General features: G+C 38.1%; 1 long non-coding RNA gene across 1 annotated transcript; it reads right to left on the bottom strand.

Annotated features, from left to right (window-relative positions):
• Positions 1 to 11,583: 11,583 nt before the first annotated feature.
• Positions 11,584 to 14,296, bottom strand: LOC123516308. The gene is made up of 5 exons (XR_006678159.1): positions 14,151 to 14,296; positions 13,257 to 13,365; positions 13,009 to 13,133; positions 12,476 to 12,863; positions 11,584 to 12,153 (listed from the first exon to the last, which is right to left on the bottom strand). It is a non-coding gene; the product is annotated as an uncharacterized LOC123516308 (long non-coding RNA).
• Between the last annotated feature and the right edge of the window lie 863 nt (positions 14,297 to 15,159).

Here is a 15,159-nt window from a genome sequence, read left to right as displayed (position 1 = left end):
CCATCTAGCCAGCATATGTGGAGTAGAATCATCATCTGTCATGTAAACTGGAAAAGGGATTCCACAGTACATACTCTTTCAATAGTAAAAAGACCACTGAACTAGGGACTTATTTAATAAATATGACCTACTTGTTGTGAGTCACTAAATCTATTTAGTCTTCATAAGATACTAAAAATTGAAATAATAATGATAATGAATGAAGATTTTCAGTTAGAGAAATTATTTAACATTTTTTCAGTATTTTATGAAGACTAAATAGGGAAGCACCTTTGTATCCCTGCCGAGCACTTTATTGAACACAGGAAGGTGCTCCAGAGTTTCAAGAAGGGAGTGGCGCACACGCTTTGGTGCACTCCAAGTAAGGCAAACATGTTGTGAAGTAGTAGTTATTTTGACACTGTTGCAAATAGTGTGGCTTTGCTTGGCTAGGTTTTTTATATACCTTCCTGTACCATGAATGTGATTACGAGTGAGCAGTTTTGACAATTTCAGATTGGTAAGATGACATGAAGGTAAATGATTGCTAAACATGAACTTTTGTTGACTTTTGTTCTTTTTGTTGCAGGCTTTTGGAGCTCCAGTGGCACACTGCACATTGCTTTCATAAATGTGCATGCAGAGTGTAAGACAGAGAGGGGCAAGGATGGAGGATGCTTCAACATTCACAGCATCATTGGTTCATGCTTTCTTTATTGTGAGAAGTAGTGCACACAGTTCTAACTGAAGGATTATATGTCATCATTCATATTCATAGATTTCATGACTTAACATTGTGCATGAAATCACTTCATGACATGTAAATGTATATTTAGCTACAAGGAATTACAGTTTATGAAATTTGTAATGTATGAAAAGTGACTTATAAGAGATCTTGCATTATGAAGATTTGTTTAAAGATCTTTGTTTATTAGCATGATCTGGTTGTGTCAGTTTTAACAGTCCAAATTGTACAGATGGAATTTCAGTCAACCTTACAACGTGTGTGTGTGTGTGTGTGTGTGTGTGTGTATTTACCTAATTGTATTTACCTAATTGTAACATACGGGAAAAGAGCTATGCTCGTACTGTCCCGTCTCCATATCTACTAATGTCCAGCTTTTTCTTAAAATCATGAATATTCCTTGCGTTGACCACTTCCATGTCTAAACTATTCCATGCTTCCACCCTTCTATGAGGGAAGCTATATTTTTTCACATCTCTCCTATAAGTGGCCATTTTAGTTTTTTCCCATGCCCTCTCGACATTCTTTCATTCCACATACACAGATCTTCCCTATCCATTTTTCCATGCCAATCATCACTCTGTATATTGCTATCAGGTCTCCCTTTCTTCTGTTTTCCAGGGTCGGAAGTTGCATTCTGTTCAGTCTGTCTTCATAAGTCAAATCTCTTAAGTCAGGCACCATTTTTGTTGCAGCCCTCTGTACTTTCTCTAGTTTCCTTATGTGTTTCTTTAAGTTCGAGCCCACTGTATTGTTGCATATTCAAGCCTCGGTCTTATCATTGCAGTAATTATTTTCTTCATCATTTCTTCATCTAAATATACGAACGCCACTCTTATGTTCCTCAATAAGTTCAATACTTCTCCAATTATTTTGTTTATATGTCTCTCTGGCGATAGGTCATTGGTAATTGTCACCCCAAGGTCTTTTTCTTCATGACTGGTTTTATGTCTTCATTTCCTATCTTGTACATACTCCTGATTCTTCTTTCACTCTTGCCAAACTCTATTTTCTTGCATTTTGTCGTGTTGAACTCCATTTGCCATGTACAGCTCCATTTCCATATTCTGTCCAAGTCTTCCTGGAGTAGTTCGCAATCTTTGTCACATCTCACTTTTCTTAACAATTTTGCATCGTCTGCAAATAGGCTCACATAACTGGACACCCCATCCACCATGTCATTTATGTAGACCGCGAACATTACTGGTGCCAACACTGATCCCTGTGGAACTCCACTCTCCACCAAGCCCCATTCTGATGGTCTGTCCTTAATTATTGTTCTCATTTCTCTTCCTACCAAAAGTCTTCCATCCATTTTAGTAAACTGCCATGCACTCCTCCTACCATTTCAAGTTTCCAGATCAGTCTCCGTGTGGTACCTTATCAAAGGCCTTTTTTAAATCCAGATATATTCCATCAGCCCAACCATCTCTTTCCTGTATTACATCTATCACCCTCGAATAGTAACATATCAGGTTTGTCGTGCATGAACGCCCTTTTCTAAAACCAAATTGACACTCACAAAGTATGTCATTTTTCTCCAAGAAGTCTGTCCATCTATTCTTCACCACCCTCTCACACATCTTAGCTACCACACTTGTAAGTGACACTGGTCTATAGTTCAATGGGTCTCTTGTTACCTGATTTATAGATTGGGACAATGTTAGCTCTTTTCCAGTCTTGGGGCACTACACCTTCCCTTAATGAGGCATCAATTACTTCACAAACTTTTTCTGCCAGTTGCTCCTGCATTCTCTTAAAATCCATCCTGATACCCCATCAGGTCCCACAGCTTTTCTCACTTCTAAACTCCCCATCATATTCTTGATCTCCTCCACAGTTACTTGAAACTCCTTCATAATCCCTTTCTGTTCCATTACCAGTGGTTTGTCAAAAGCAGTCTCCTTTGTGAATACCTTCCGAAAGCATCCATTCATAGCCTCTGCCATTTCCTGGGATCCTCACTGCATACTCCATTTACTTCTAAACTTTCAATACTTTCTATTTTTGATGTTGTTGTTCACATGTCTGTAAAAAGCCTTGGTTGGTCTTTACATTTATCAATTATATCCTTTTCTTGTTTCTTTCTTTCTTCTCTTCTAATCAACACATATTCATTTCTTGCTCTTTTGTAACTTTCCCACTGCTTAATCCGTCTTTTCCTTCTCCACCTCTTCCATGCATCCTCTTTTCTTGTTCTAGCCTTTTCACATCTATCGTTAAACCAGTCCTGCTTTCCAACTTCTCTATGTTGTCTTATTGGTACAAATTTTTCTCACCTTCTTTGTATATTTTTATAAATTCCTTCCACTTTTCATTTGCTCCTTAGCACTCTTGAATTTCATCCAATTTGTCTCTTGAAAGAATTTCTTTAGGTTTCCAAAATCTGTCTTGGCATAATTCCATCTTCCCACTTTATATTCTTCATTTCTTCTAGATTTCTCTTCATCTATCACCTTGAACTCCAAAACTGCATGATCACTCTTTGCTAAAGGGCACTCCACCCTCATCTCCTCAATGACCATTGGCTCTGTACTAAAGACCAAGTCCAGTCTTGACGATGCTCCCTCTCCTCCAAACCTAGTATCTTCTTTGACCCACTGAGTTAACACATTTTCCATTGCCAGTGTCAATAGTGTATTTCCCATGTTGTCTCTGATCCTTCCATTGACCAGTCCTCCCAACACACCTCTTTACAATTAAAATCTCCCATCATTATAGTTCGTTCACAGCCACCCAACATTTCTTCCAGACATGTTCCTGTATCACTTATCATTTCTTCATATTCCTGTACTGACCATGCATTTGTCTTAGGTGGTACGTACACCACTATGTAGTGCCTCTTTTTCCTTCATTAGTTTCTGCTCTGATCTTTAGCACTTCTGCCTTTCCCATACCTTCTTTCACTTGATCCACCTTTATATCTTTTTAACCAGCAACATCACTCCTCCTCCCATCTTACCTACTCTATTTCTTTTCCAAACATTATATTTCCTTCTCCAACCATCATCAGGTCTTCTCCTCTCTCAGTTTTGTTTCAGTAAGACCCACAATATCTGGGTTCTTGTCCTCAAGTAATCGTTGAGTTCTAAAATCCCGATATCACTCCATTTATGTTGGAATACATTGTGTGTGTGTGTGTGTGTGTGTGTGTGTGTGTGTGTGTGTGTGTGTGTGTGTGTGTGTGTGTGTGTATTTACCTAATTGTATTTACCTAATTGTAACATACGGAAAAGAGCTATGCTCGTGTTGTCCCGTCTCCATATCTATTAATGTCCAGCTTTTTCTTAAAATCATGAATATTCCTTGCTGACCACTTCCACGTCTAAACTATTCCATGCTTCCACCCTTCTATGAGGGAAGCTATATTTTTCACATCTCTCCTATAAGTGGCCATTTTAGTTTTTTCCCATGCCCTCTCGACATTCTTCCATTCCACATACACAGATCTTCCCTATCCATTTTTTCCATGCCAATCATCACTCTGTATATTGCTATCAGGTCTCCCCTTTCTCTTCTGTTTTCCAGGGTTGGAAGTTGCATTCTTTTCAGTCTGTCTTCATAAGTCAAATCTCTTAAGTCAGGCACCATTTTTGTTGCAGCCCTCTGTACTTTCTCTAGTTTCCTTATGTGTTTCTTTAAGTTCGGAGCCCACTGTATTGTTGCATATTCAAGCCTCGGTCTTATCATTGCAGTAATTATTTTCTTCATCATTTCTTCATCTAGATATACGAACGCCACTCTTATGTTCCTCAATAAGTTCAATACTTCTCCAATTATTTTGTTTATATGTCTCTCTGGCGATAGGTCATTGGTAATTGTCACCCCAAGGTCTTTTTCTTCATGACTGGTTTTATGTCTTCATTTCCTATCTTGTACATACTCCTGATTCTTCTTTCACTCTTGCCAAACTCTATTTTCTTGCATTTTGTCGTGTTGAACTCCATTTGCCATGTACAGCTCCATTTCCATATTCTGTCCAAGTCTTCCTGGAGTAGTTCGCAATCTTTGTCACATCTCACTTTTTTAACAATTTTGCATCGTCTGCAAATAGGCTCACATAACTGGACACCCCATCCACCATGTCATTTATGTAGACTGCGAACATTACTGGTGCCAACACTGATCCCTGTGGAACTCCACTCTCCACCAATCCCCATTCTGATGGTCTGTCCTTAATTATTGTTCTCATTTCTCTTCCTACCAAAAAGTCTTCCATCCATTTTAGTAAACTGCCATGCACTCCTCCTACCATTTCAAGTTTCCAGATCAGTCTCTGTGTGGTACCTTATCAAAGGCCTTTTTTAAATCCAGATATATTCCATCAGCCCAACCATCTCTTTCCTGTATTACATCTATCACCCTCGAATAGTAACATATCAGGTTTGTCGTGCATGAACGCCCTTTTCTAAAACCAAATTGACACTCACAAAGTATGTCATTTTTCTCCAAGAAGTCTGTCCATCTAGTCTTCACCACCCTCTCACACATCTTAGCTACCACACTTGTAAGTGACACTGGTCTATAGTTCAATGGGTCTCTCTTGTTACCTGATTTATAGATTGGGACAATGTTAGCTCTTTTCCAGTCTTGGGGCACTACGCCTTCCCTTAATGAGGCATCAATTACTTCACAAACTTTTTCTGCCAATTGCTCCTGCATTCTCTTAAAATCCATCCTGATACCCCATCAGGTCCCACAGCTTTTCTCACTTCTAAACTCCCCATCATGTTCTTGATCTCCTCCACAGTTACTTGAAACTCCTTCATAATCCCTTTCTGTTCCATTACCAGTGGTTTGTCAAAAGCAGTCTCCTTTGTGAATACCTTCCAAAGCATCCATTCATAGCCTCTGCCATTTCCTGGGATCTTCACTGTATACTCCATTTACTTCTAAACTTTCAATACTTTCTATTTTTGATGTTGTTGTTCACATGTCTGTAAAAAGCCTTGGTTGGTCTTTACATTTATCAATTATATCCTTTTCTTGTTTCTTTCTTTCTTCTCTTCTAATCAACACATATTCATTTCTTGCTCTTTTGTAACTTTCCCACTGCTTAATCCGTCTTTTCCTTCTCCACCTCTTCCATGCATCCTCTTTTCTTGTTCTAGCCTTTTCACATCTATCGTTAAACCAGTCCTGCTTTCCAACTTCTCTATGTTGTCTTATTGGTACAAATTTTTCTCACCTTCTTTGTATATTTTATAAATTCCTTCCACTTTTCATTTGCTCCTTAGCACTCTTGAATTTCATCCAATTTGTCTCTTGAAAGAATTTCTTTAGGTTTCCAAAATCTGTCTTGGCATAATTCCATCTTCCCACTTTATATTCTTCATTTCTTCTAGATTTCTCTTCGTCTATCACCTTGAACTCCAAAACTGCATGATCACTCTTTGCTAAAGGGCACTCCACCCTCATCTCCTCAATGACCATTGGCTCTGTACTAAAGACCAAGTCCAGTCTTGACGATGCTCCTCTCCTCCAAACCTAGTATCTTCTTTGACCCACTGAGTTAACACATTTTCCATTGCCAGTGTCAATAGTGTATTTCCCATGTTGTCTCTGATCCTTCCATTGACCAGTCCTCCCAACACACCTCTTTACAATTAAAATCTCCCATCATTATAGTTCGTTCACAACCACCCAACATTTCTTCCAGACATGTTCCTGTATCACTTATCATTTCTTCATATTCCTGTACTGACCATGCATTTGTCTTAGGTGGTACGTCACCACTATGTAGTGCCTCTTTTTCCTTCATTAGTTTCTGCTCTGATCTTTAGCACTTCTGCCTTTCCCATACCTTTTTTCACTTGATCCACCTTTATATCTTTTTTAACCAGCAACATCACTCCTCCTCCCATCTTACCTACTCTATTTCTTTTCCAAAATTATATTTCTTCTCCAACCTTCATCAGGTCTTCTCCTCTCTCAGTTTTGTTTCAGTAAGACCCACAATATCTGGGTTCTTGTCCTCAAGTAATCGTTGAGTTCTAAAATCCCCGATATCACTCCATTTATGTTGGAATACATTACATTTCGCTCATATGTAAGTTTCTTTAGTCCTTTCTTGCTGTACTTTTCTGGGTTATGAACCACTTCCTCAGTCTCATATCCAAGATTCTCCAGAAAAATCTTTCTTCTCTTCTTCTGTCCTCTCTTCATTTTTTCAAAGCCTCCTTTCTCAACTCATTTAACATTTCTCTTCCTTTTCACCCAGATCTCTTCTCAACCAAATCTTCCTTGTTGTTTCCTCCTGGGCTAGTCTCCATGACTTCTCCACCAATTCATCTACATCCTTTGTGACTTAAGTTTGATTCTTATTGGCCTCATACCTTCTCTTGTGAACTTTCCAATTCTATGGAAGTCCTCATTTCTTTAACACTTTTCCTCCTCTCACCACATAAATATTTTTATCACCAGTTTTTAGCAGTCTCTCATGTGAGGTACCTTGTCAAAAGCTTTTTTTTAAATCCAAATATACACAGTCCATCCATCCCTCTCTCTTGTATTTTGTCAACCACTCTCGAATAAAAGCTCAGTAGATTTGTTACACATGACCTCCCTTTCCTAAAAGCCAAATTGATGATCCGATAATAACTTATGATCCTCCAGGAACCGTATCCAATATTTCTTTACCACCCTCTCACAAATCTTACCGACCACACTTGTTAAAGACACAGGTCTATAGTTAAGAGGCTCTTCCTTACTGCCTCCCTTATAAATGGGCACCACTTCAGCTCTTTTCCACTCTACTGGTACTTCCCTGTTTCTAATGAGCACCTTATAATATCATATAATGGATCAATCAATTCTTCTCTACATTCCTTCAATAATTTTCCTGAAACTTCATCTGGTCCCATCGCTTTATCATCTTTAAGTTCCTCCAACATTTTATATAACTCCTTTTAGGTATCTTAATGTCATCCATGTGCACATTTCCTTGTACATTCTGAGGCTTTACAAACATTGTTTCTTTAGTAAATACTTGTTGAAACCTATTATTTAGCAATTCCGCTATATTCTTAGGGTCATCTACTATCCCTTGCTCTCCTTTTAATCTTTCAATGGACTCTCTTTTAAGTTTACCATTTATGAACCTGTAAAACAATTTTGGATGTTCCTTACTCTTGTCTACAATATCTTTTTCAAATTTTCTTTCTTCCTCCTCCTTACCCTCACATACTCATTTCTCGCCACTCTATAATTCTCCTTATTTAGTATATTCCTGTTCTTTTCCATCTTTTCCAAGCCACATCTCTCTTTTCTTTAGCCTTAACACAAGTTGCATTAAACCAATCCTTTCTTCCTTCCTCTCTCGGTTTATACTTTGGTACAAATTTCATAACTCCTTCTTTATAATATTTCATAAAAATCTCATATTTTTTTGCACTTCTCTGATTTGTAACATCTCCTCCCAATCTAATGTTCTGAAATAATTTTTCAAATTTTCTGTGTCCATCTTTCTATAATTCAATCTACCACTCCTGTATGTCTCATCTCTCCTTCGCTGTGTTGTTGCTATCTGCATTTCCATAACCACATGATCACTCTTCCCAAAGGACATTTATATTGTATATCTCCACATAGGTACACTTCTCTTGTTAACACCAAATCCAGTCTAGCCGGTTCATCATCTCCTCTATATCTAGTATTTTCCTTCACCCTCTGTTCCATCATATTTTCCATCATTAGATTAAGAAATCTCTCCCATGCTTCCTCTCCAACACCACTTACTAGATTTTCCCAATCCACCTCCTTACAATTAAAATCTCCTACTAGTATCACCTTTCTTTTTCCAGATAATACACTTTCCAAACTCTGTAAAGTATCCTTGATCATATTGTCGTATTCCTTAATGTCCAAGAATTTGTTTTAGGAGGTACATAGGTCACCATGATTATTAATTCTTTTCCATCATCTTTTAACCTTATGCTTATCACTTCTGCATTGTTCTTCCCATACCAAACCTTATCCACATTTATCTCCTTCTTCGTCATAATCATAACTCCTCCTCCACCTTTACCCTCTCTGTCCTTTCTCCATATATTATATTTATTATCCAAATTTACCTTTACTTTTTCATTTAATTTTGTCTCAGTCAAACACACTATATCAGGCTTCTCCACCATCACATAGTCTTGCAATTCTAATCTACTTGACAGTATCCCATCTATATTAGTATACATTACGGTCCACCTACTGCTCCCTCTAGGGGTTCCTCTGCATTCCTTCTTTCCACATACCATTTTCTGACTCTCTCTCCTATAACTCTCCAAAAAAAACCTTGCTTTTCCTCTTCAGACCTTTCATCATTTTTCCTTCTCACCTCTTCCAACAATTCATTATATCTTCTCCTCTCTTCCTCATTTCTATTTTTTCTTATGTACACCTCTTCACAACCTTTTACCTCTCTTAATTTTGATGTTCTATATAAAATGTCCTCTGCAGTATGTTGTAACTTTAGTACTACTTTAATCAGTCTCTTTACGCCCTCCTTATAAGGACCCAATCTATGGATCTCTTCCACTTCTTCTTGTAGGTCTTTTTTTTTCATTATCATTTAGATTTTTTAACAGATCTCTTACCGTTTTCAATTCTTCTTTAATTTTCATAGGCTTATATGTTATATTTTGTTCTTTCATCCCAAATATTATCACACTCTTCTTTTCTGCTATTTCTCTTATCAATGTTTCCTTGTTCTTCATAACATTAACCAATTCCTTAGTCATGTGTGTGTGTGTGTGTGTGTGTGTGTGTGTGTGTGTGTGTGTGTGTGTGTGTGTGTGTGTGTGTGTGTGTGCAGCTTTGTAGGCAAGTGTGCCAATCATTCCTTGATGTCATTGTCTTTCATTTAGGAAAAAAAATGTGTAATTAGGTTTATACATTTATGAGTGAGAATATTTAGACTGATTAAATAGTAAGTTTCTCAAGTTTCTAGAGCTTTTCTGTTACTGTTTTGTGAAAGATTTCAAAGGCTATATTCTACAAACTGTCATAGCTAATGATGTGATCATAGCAAGACAAAATGGTGTATTTTAAACACAGTCCATCTCTAACAGGTTCTAATCTTGTGACTTGTCATAAGTGCCAAGACAGGGTTCACCCTGTTGTAGCGCCGCCAACTGCTGTCTTAAAACTCTTGTCGACATGGTAGGAACTTGGCTGTATATTCCATAGCATGATCCCTAACAGTTTTTCTTATTAATTAATGATAAATATCTGTAATTATGACGAAATAATGTCCTTCTTTGATGCAGCCATTTCCCATTATTGATAACTGCCAAAAGGGTTATGATCAGTTTTCCCAAAACTCAAACAAACCTTGTCCTGCATGCCTGCATGGGTCATGTGTCAGGCATAATCATCATCTGTTTTTTTTTCTTTTTTTTCCCATGTTTCTTTTTAACTATCCCCAAGGAAGTAATATGATCTCAAAATGTAGAAAATTATGTCAAGGAGCTATTTCTTTCTATAGATATATAAAGTTGACAAATTATAAGCCTGAAGACCAACAATGGAGTGACAGTCAGGCATTCAGTGAGACCTGAGGCTAACAGTGTAGAATGCACCCCCAAAATGATAGTGTGTTATTTTATATTTATGGTGACAATATAGTGTTGCAGGGGACAACTTGCTGTTTGAGAGCAATGCTATTGTGAAATACTTAGAAAATAGTTTTACAGAATTGATAGATCCTCCTAGACTTTTGCAATGTATCAAAATGCTACTCTCATGTTCTTATATTCATTATTTTATGTTATATTAAACAAATGTATGGATGGCAATGATAGGTGGAATGGGGTAGACCCATACAGGGAGTGCTGCTATGTATTTACTGGCCTCATGGTCCCTCTTGTAACTTTCCTCATTTTTGTTTCTCAATATCTTTTGAATTAATTTTGTAAATTGAAAATATTCCTAGAATAATGTAATACTTGAAAAAATTGTTCTAAGTTGAAAATGTAAATATTGTTCTATGTAAAAATGACCAAAAATTGAAAAATTGTGCTAAGTAGATTATAGAAATTCTGCTATTCCACTAATTTTTTTTTTCGAAATTCTGCTATTCCACTGTAATTTTTTTTTTCTAAGTTGAAAATTTTTGTAGAGTTTTCAGACTTTGTTGTAAAGTAGATATAAAAATTCTGCTGTTCCATTGTAAATTTTGTAAAAATTTCTAAGTTGAAAATTTTTGTAGAGTTTTCAGATTTTACACAAATGTGTTGATTGAATAAAAGAAAGGGAGACTCTTCATTGTATTTGTAACCCAAATATACATCTGCTATTTCTCCGGAGACTCTTCGGAGTATTTATGACTTAGCACAGTTTTTGAGCAGCATTTTATGCCATTTTTGAGCAGTTGGGCCAGTATTTTTCAGCATTTTTTGCCATTTTTGAGCAGTTGGGCCAGTATTTTTCAGCATTTTTTGCCATTTTTGAGCAGTTGATCATATTTTTCAGCATTTTTTGTCATTTTGAGCAGTTGATCATTTTTCTATTTTTTTTGTCATTTTTGCAGGTTCCTCAGTTTTTGCTATTTTTTTTTTTTTATTTATATATATATATATATATATAATATAAATATATATATATATATATATATATATATTGAATTTTGATTTTTCATAATTTTTTTTGCCACTTATTGCTAAATTTTTATAGCAGTGGCAGTTTTCCCAGAATCAGCAGCCATTTTCTGCTGCTTTTTAGGCAGTTCTGCTACTTTTTCAGCTTTTTTAGGGGTATTAAGTGTAATTTTAGCTACTAAGGTTAGGTTGAGCTCCAGATTAGGTTAGGTGGGTTTTATAAGAAACCCTATAAAGGAAAGGAATTATTAAAAAAAGCATAAATACCAGTTTCCTTTTATCATGATTTATTATATGTACTAACCAGTTACATTGGTACATCACAGAACAGAATAATATTACTCGTGAAGGAATATTATACACTTGTGGGTACATTACATTAGACAGAAGGAATGAAAAACATTACAGGAGTGATTGGCAACATGTATTGGTTAGGTTAGGCTAGGCTAGATGAAGCGAGGCAGCCTGTCCTCCCTTTCTGGATGGTACCACGAGTTACCAAGACAAAGCTGCTGCGAGGCAGTGTGTCCGCCCTCCCTGGATGTCACCAAGGATGATAAAATATAGAATCCTTGGATGTCACCACGTGTTCTCAGGGGCAGTGTTGGTGCGAGCCAGGGTCCGATTCCTCCGTGGAAAGTGCAGCGAGGTAGGGTGTCCTCCCTCCCTGGATGGCAACACGTTGTCATGGTACCGCTGGTGCGAGGCAATTCCTCCGTCCAAGCCACTCGAAGGTGCAGCGAGACAGTTGGCGTCTTCTAAAGAAGAGCCAATTTCCTGCCGCAGGTTGGGTTTTGTTAAGACACGCTAGTTTGGTTCTCCCTTCATTAGTGGCAGGACCTGTAACAAATAATTTCATCATAAACACTTCAATCATGAACAGCCTTGTCCTCAAATGTAGGCTACTAGGTGTGGTGTGGTGTGGTAGCACGATGTTAAATGTTTAGTGCATTCCATTTACCCACCACTATGGAACTCATTTGTCGTTATATCCAAACCTCTTAAAAAAATCACGGTACCGGTATTCCTCATTATATTCAGATTACGAACCTTACGAGTTTTGCTTCTATCACCCACGTTATATTTATTACATTTAACACCAAGACCGAGCAATTTCTCAAAACCTATGCCTCCAATGAAGTTAAAACGGCCCAGCCCCTACCTGTGCCAGACCGCACATCTCCGTGGTCTGGACGACCTGAAGATGGACTATCACATGGACACAGAAGAGAAGGAGCAGGATACCGGGGCTTCTCAGACGTTTGGGCGGGTACAGGTCCGGCTGGAGCGCTGCTGTGGCCGAGGAGTTGGTTCGGGTGAAACCTAGGATTCTTGTATATTCCTTGAGATAGATGTGGCTCTACAAAGTTAGTAGTGCGGAAGTGTAGGGACGCCGGTGTCAGCCTTGTGGTTTGGCGCTTGCAGACATGTACCACGTAGTGTGCGGCTTCCAGAACTCTGCTATATTTAGCCACCGTAGCTTCACGGCCGCGACTTCTGGAGTCGCGAGTGAAGCAGATCTGGCACCATGAGTCTACCGTTCATCCAATCTGCTCATAATGAAAGTATTATACTAAAGACAACATATAGTATTATACTAAAGACATGTATAATAATAAAACCTTTATTCAGATCTACACCCATAAAAAATAATCAAAACCGCAAAATTAATAACTTAACTCGTTTGTACAGTACCTGCACGGCGCTGGCGGTCGGCGGACTAGATCGAGGCAACCACAGCTACAGTGAATGAAGGGACGCTTAATTCGCTTGCATGTTGACACAAGGTTAGGTCAAGTTAGGCTAGGCACCGCCACATACTGACAATATAAATTACAACCATTTTACTATCACGAATAATAGCTTGTTCCTTACCTAATCATTTCTAATAAATGTTTACTTCATCTGGTCTGTACCTGCAATGCAACAACTACCATACATACCTGTTTAAGCAATGACACATTCGGGACGCCCAGAGGTAGGGAGACTTCTCCTTGTAGTTACAGCTGCCTCACGCGTCAAACCAGCAGTCAAGTCAGTCATCCGACTCATCTGCTCGTAATTAAAAGATCACTAAGCTCTAAAAACACAAGACGTTAAAATATAATTCACAACGATCACTCACTCATTTAAGGCAGATGTGGCATTAATGAACAGTGCTTCTCGTATACTACGCGTCTTGAGGCCATATTGAATGCCGAAAAAATACTTCCTCGCTACACATCTTTATCATTTCTATTCTACCTTTAACACCATCCTGTTCTCGGGCCGATTACAGTAAGCTCCTCAGAACCTCCAGCTGAAAGTATTCGCTATGCTCGCTATCCCTCATCACATTTTATCAGGACCATAACGAGCCCTTGGATCCTCCAACAAAATCCTGGATCCACCCCTGATTAGTTACGTATATATAATTTTAGCGTCACTTAAATTCTTACCTTAAGCTTGAATATACGAATCAATTCCAATTTTTTTTTTCACTTGGACACGCAAATATCTTATCAATAGTCAGTCTTATCAGAGAAGCTTCATTACATTTAATCACTTCTACAGCTTGAATCACCAGCCAACCGGCAATGTCTTACACCTGGGCGGAAAAATAACTCCATCTGGCCCCTGGTCCCCATAACCTTTCACCTGCCAAGCCTAACAACGTCACCTGGCTAGCGGAACCATCATCTGTCCAACTTAATTACACCTGCTCAACCCATCACATTTAGTTAACAACCGCAACCTGGTCAGCTATATCAGCTCACCTAATCTAATCACGGCCCACGTATCCAACCTATACTCACAATCTAAAGAGTTACACATTCCTCCCATTATGAGACTCTTACCTTCACTCCTTCAGCCCCTCCTGCAGCATTCCGGCACAAAAACACACCTCGACATCCCGATCTCTCTCACTGCCAGACGTGAATAAGGCCGTGCGTGGAGGAAATGGAAGAAGACGACTTGAGAAAATGAACCAATGAACCATATTTTGAAACACTTGTGCACCGTACCTCCACTGAAACTGAAAAGACTAGCTGAAGGTTTTCAAATGATTTTCTTCGGATTTCTAGTGACAGATTAACACGATTTCTATATTACGAACAGGAAAAACAGTTTTGAGAAGTCAGCTATAGTCATATTTGTGGACTCGAAAAGTAGTCGTAGTGAGAAAGTAAACCGTTTCAGATTACGGGTTTAGATATGTGACACGGATATTCATACGTGATTTTATGGTTCCAGTGGTAAAATAGTGAGATTCTTACGTCAACAGAAGAAACGCTGATATGAGATCACTTCTAATCATCTCTGTTGCCTACCAAAATATACAAATACAGATAAGTAAAGTGGTTTGAAAAAAAAGTTTCAAATAGATTATGAAACGACACACCACTCATTCCATTGTTACCATACATATGTAGTTTCCTTAATATATATAAAAAGAAAAAAAATTATCAAGAAAAAAATATAAGCATGATCTTAGTAAAGTTACATTGACTGACCACTACTAACAAAGATGACAGTGAAAGAAAGATAAGATGATGAGGATGATGATGAGGATGATGATGATGAGGAGGGGAAACAGGAGGAAATGTGGAATAGTAGGAAAGGAAATAATAACTAAACACCAAACATGAATTGAAGGCTTAAAGATAACAATCAACAATTACTTAACCATGCTTTGTTAGCTTACTGATACATCACGCCTTAGGTCATCATCATTCCCCCGCTCACACTAAGCACTGACCCCACTGACTTAGAATTACAACTACTGGCGTTATTCGTTTTGTACCCGAGGCGATGACCCACTGGTCCAAATATCTGACATTGTTCGTATGTGCCCAAGACACTGAA

The sequence above is a fragment of the Portunus trituberculatus genome, chromosome 40 (assembly GCF_017591435.1).
Source record: "Portunus trituberculatus isolate SZX2019 chromosome 40, ASM1759143v1, whole genome shotgun sequence".
Taxonomy (NCBI): Eukaryota; Metazoa; Arthropoda; class Malacostraca; order Decapoda; family Portunidae; genus Portunus; species Portunus trituberculatus.
The sequence above is the reverse complement of the archived record's forward strand: the minus strand, read 5'-3'. Positions and strand labels throughout refer to the sequence as shown.